This window comes from Montipora foliosa, chromosome 2 (assembly GCF_036669935.1).
Source record: "Montipora foliosa isolate CH-2021 chromosome 2, ASM3666993v2, whole genome shotgun sequence".
Lineage (NCBI taxonomy): Eukaryota > Metazoa > Cnidaria > Anthozoa > Scleractinia > Acroporidae > Montipora > Montipora foliosa.
The window spans coordinates 37,657,943-37,662,942 of NC_090870.1; the positions used below are offsets into that span (position 1 = coordinate 37,657,943).

General features: G+C 43.8%; 1 pseudogene; it reads left to right on the plus strand.

Annotated features, from left to right (window-relative positions):
- The first annotated feature begins 4,074 nt into the window (after nucleotides 1-4,074).
- Nucleotides 4,075-5,000, plus strand: part of LOC137991614 (uncharacterized) — a 1,008-nt pseudogene continuing 82 nt past the window's right edge.

The following is a 5,000-nucleotide window of genomic DNA, read 5'->3' on the forward strand; positions in this document are numbered from 1 at the left end:
GATTGTGATCTTTGTTTTGACTTCGCTCATTTATTGTCAAACTTTATAACACTTGACAGAAAAAGAAACTTACGAAAACCCGGTATCTTGCCATCATTTGACACAGATGCTTCATCACTGTTTGGCGAGTAAACATGCCGCGGTAACTTAATCACGGCTCCCGCTGAATTCCGGCGATGTCACTTTCGATTTTGCGATTTATTTGTGCAACCAAAAGTGAACGTAGCAAAAATCTCCCAAAATGTTTGTCGCTGATCGTAACTTTTTATATTCTATATTCACGGTTCAAAATTAATGTTGTTTTCATATCGTAAATATGTTATTTTCGAGCGACCGTCCTGGAAACTTCCTTCTGCTCTTTCTAGAAACTGTGTATCAATTTACTTTTGCATCAATATTTGTTTTTGCATAAAGCAAGCTAACAAAATCTGTACCTTGCTGAGTTTGCATTTGTTAGCGTTAATAGTATTTTCGATTCAATGCTTCTGGAACGGTGCACGTACCACAGGCAACCCAGTGCACCCTCACGGAGGGTCTAGTTTCTTCAACTAGGCAATTACGTCGTCTTTACATCCTCCTTGAGTGTTCCACTTAGCTCCTCTTTGGACGCGTATTTCCTTTTCGCGGGCTGCTTTCTGTGCCCTCCAATTTTGTTTTAGCTCCAATTTTGTTTTTGGTATAGGTCAAGTTCATTTCCATGGGGTTGGGGGCCGCACGATTGCTAAATTTCGTAAGTTCTATTTTGATATTGTGCGCCGCAAAGACCCCCGATATTTTTGTTTTGGAGCTTGGCTCTAATGATCTAGTTAAGCTTTCGCCACAGACAGTTGGCTCGAAACTCGAAACTTTGGCCCGTGATTGCATGAGTTTACCCTCCATGCAGCTTGTAGTTGTCGGCCAGGTCCTTCGTCGTCGGTCACAGAACTCTGATAATTTTAATTGTAAGGTGGCCAAACTTCATAAATACCTAAACGTTGTCCTAGACCAGTTGCCTTTTTGTTATTACTGGCGACATAGGGGTTTTTGGAACTCCAACAGTGAGCTATATTGACCCGACGGAGTTCTCCTTAATAGATAGGCAATTATAAATTTATGCGCAGCATTCGAGGGGCTATTTTGAAGGCGTTGCAGCTACTGGGTGTGTCCTCAACCTAGCTGTTTTGCTACTTGTCTTTGGCGCTTCACGGCCAGTTTGATAAGTGGACGACGTATTCTAAAGACAAATATATATTCAATTTTATACATTTGGCATATATCACAAAATTGCAGGCTATATTGTTGTTTATCATTCAGTCCTTAGTCACTTGCATGACTTGTCCTTGACATTTATGGCTATTTAGTGTGTTATCTCTTGGCGGCTTTTATTTTACATTAGTGTGCCCAACACACCAGGCCATCATAGGACAACCGTCCTTTACGAATGTCTCGGATCGTTCGGATCGTTCATCATTTCAGGTTCCTGCTGTGGTTTGTACTTGACATTCTTTGGCTTACGTTCTACTTTACGTCTTGCTGGCGCAAAAATAGCCCAGCAAGATGAGCCTATATTGGATGTCTGGGATTTTTGTCTCGCTGTGGTTTGTACTTGACATTCTTTGGCTTACGTTCTACTTTACGTCTTGCTGGCGCATAAATAGCCCAGCACTCGTGAGCCTATATTGAATGTCTCAGATTTTTGCCTCGGTGGTTATTTTTGTTTCTTTTGGATGATTTGCCTCACCAACAGCTAACCCACGGTATAAGGACACACCCGCTAAATTTGCTCATAACTATAGTTATAATATATGTTGGAGTAATATCAGGTACCATTTCTCCTAAGCATGCCTTCTACCCGAGCTTCCAAGCGCCAGGCAGCAAAACGACCAACAACGGCAGTTCCTGCAAAACGGCGACGAGCAGAGATTGTTGCAATGGCTTGGCCTGAGTCGTCGCCAGTAGCGTCCACTTCGCAGTTCAGCCCCACTGAGCTGACTGCCCTTATTTCTCAGGCCATTTCAGGCGCTTCATAGTCAGCGGGGATTATAAATGCCGGCCTTGCGCCTTCTGCAAGTGAACCACGCACGAGTTCCCAAGAACTAACCTTGGTTGAAGACGTCACGTCCAAAGAAATCGCGTACCTGACTAACACCGCAGCTGCCGGTAGGCTCATCTTTCCGCTTGATAAACCACACGAAACGTTTCCCAGTGTCACTTTCGAGCCGGAATCTCGAGTCTCAGATCGTATCAAGACAAAGATATGGGCTCATGAATATGTCGATTTTGGCTCGCTCGTTACAGTAACTCCGGACTTCTCTGACGAATGACCTGGTCTTTGCCTTGAACACGTCATACCCAAACGACGGAGCTTATCTATTGACCAATGGCTCACTGCATTTAATGTATTTGTAGCCGTTTACACTATCAAGGCTCCTAGTGCGATAAGCTCGTTAATGAAGTATTGCGAGGTGGTCCGGGACATTGCCGCCAAACAGGGTAATTGGCATTATTATGACGAGCAGTTTAGGTTTCTTCGCCAGTCTAAGCCTAATCGATATCCATAGAATAATGTAGCATGAGAATTATGGCATCAGGCTTTACATAGCTCCCTTACCCCCTCTAGGTCACCTTACAATTCCGATTCTCGTGCCCGGCGGCCCAACCAGCGTCCCTTTCAGTCCTTTCCCAAGGGTGTGTATTGGCGTTTTCAGTCCGGACAATTTTGCCGGGGATGCAGTTTCAAGCATTCATGCTTTAAATGCGGGGCAGTCCACCCCACAAGCCAATGCACCGCCACAAAATCGAGCGGCACACCAAATAGTGTCAACATCTGTTACTTACTTTGGCTATCTAGGCGAGTGATCATCTATACTGAACAAACAGCTATTTACCTAAGCACTTTTCCTAATGCTTTCAATTCTAAAAAGCCTCAAAACCATGAGATAAATATATATTTCTCAATAAACTCGATCGTGCCCTCGTGTCACGCACCGCTATAACTCCGAAATTAAAAATGCTCTGGTTTCCAAACAAAGCACGCTATTGAGCTTTAAAATTGCAAATGGTTACAAATTTACCGCCTCTTATGTCTGATGGGGATAAAAACTTTCGTGGCTCTTTTGTTTTGGATTTTAGAAAATGATGACGTCACGTGAAAACGATGCATACATTTTTCGCTGGAAAAGGATTCTGTGGTATTTTCTGCCTTTGTGAATTATAATATCGTGTTGTCTATTGAATTTTCGAGCTTAAGGTTGAAATGTGATATGGGAGAATTTTTTTAGTATTGCTCTGTAAGCAGGAAGGGTTCACAGGCCTGTTGGAAGCGTGCTTGAGTTCAAAATGAGCCCCAAAATCAGTGAAAAATTGTAACGCAGATGAATAATAAAGTAGCTGCTATTTCCAAAATGATGGAATTATCTGGTGATAAATAACGCCGTACGCGTCTTGGACAGTAAATTTTGACCTTGCCTAAACAAGGTGTCAACCTCAACAGTTGGGCGATTGTGATCTTTGTTTTGACTTCGCTCATTTCATTGTCAAACTTTATAACACTTGACAGAAAAAGTAAATTACTAAAACCCGGTATCTTGCCATCATTTGACACAGATGCTTCACTGTTTGGCGAGTAACGCCCTGTTTACATGGAGGGAGGGTAACCCTCCTAGAAGGGTAGAAGGGTCAATAGATAGCTCTCGTTTACATGTGTAGGGTTATCCCCGGGGCTATCTCTGCCAACTAAACCGCGGAAACCTGAAGCCAGCGCGCGGTCGCTTAGCATGTAAACACCAAAATGGCGGACAAACGAGATGTTTTGGCGGTAAACTTAAATTTGCTCGCGCTCACATTCTTAGCGGCGGCGTTTCAGTGCTATGGGTTATTGTTTTTGTTACTGGGGACTTTACGAACGAGGACGCGACGCAGTTTTGAAACACCGAAACCGAGAAGGGCCCGGGGCGAGAACGCCGTCACGAAAGCGGGAAAAACAAAGTTACGGATGCGAACGCGACGACAGCCCAGAGACAGAGCAGCGCAAATCCTTCAAACTCTGCCAAACACACTTTTGTTTTATGGCTGGTATCAGTTATACTTCATACAATGGCAACATTCAGAGAGGCAAAGGAAGCTTTATTGTTTGCATATCAAGATAGAAGCATTGATGATACAGAGTTCGCCCTGTTGTACGATTTAAATTCCTCTGGAAATCTCGAATTTCCTTACTGGAAGTATGGTCGTTTCGATCTTGATTCTATGACAGATGATGAGTGTTAGGCTGAGTTTCGCTTTTTTAAGAACGATATTTATTTACTTGGAGAAGTTCTTGATATTCCAGAAATAATGAAATGCCTCAATGGCGTTCTTGTGGACGGGATGGAGGCTTTAAGTGCGTTGTTGAACCGTTTTGCCTACCCGTGTCGGTTTGCAGATATGGTACCTCGATTCGGGAGACCTGTTCCACAACTTTGCATGATTACAAACCGTTTGATGGACTATGTATTCAATGAATATAGCCACCTACTCACACAGTTATGTCAGCCATGGCTTTCCAGGGACCGTCTCCGTCATTTCGCTGCCACTATACATGATAAGGGAGCTCCACTCGAAAATTGTTGGGGTTTCATAGATGGAACAGTAAGACCCCTATGTAAGCCAGATCAAAACCAGAGAATTCTCTATAACGGACATAAGAGGGTGCATGGGATAAAGTTTCAGTCCGTAGTTGCACCAAATGGGCTTATCGCAAGTCTGTTTGGTCCAGTCGAGGGCAGGAGACACGATAGTGGTATGCTAGTTGACTCAGGACTTCTGCAAGAATTATCGCAATACTCGTTTGCACCGGATGGGACACCCTTATGCGTTTATGGCGACCCTGCGTACCCTTTGCGTGTTCATTTACAAGGGCCCTTCAAAGGCGCTAATTTGACACCAGCAGAAGAACTGTTCAACAAGGCCTATGAGCCAAGTCAGAGTTTCCGTAGAATGGCTATTTGGGGACATCGTGAACTACTTTGCATTCCTAGATT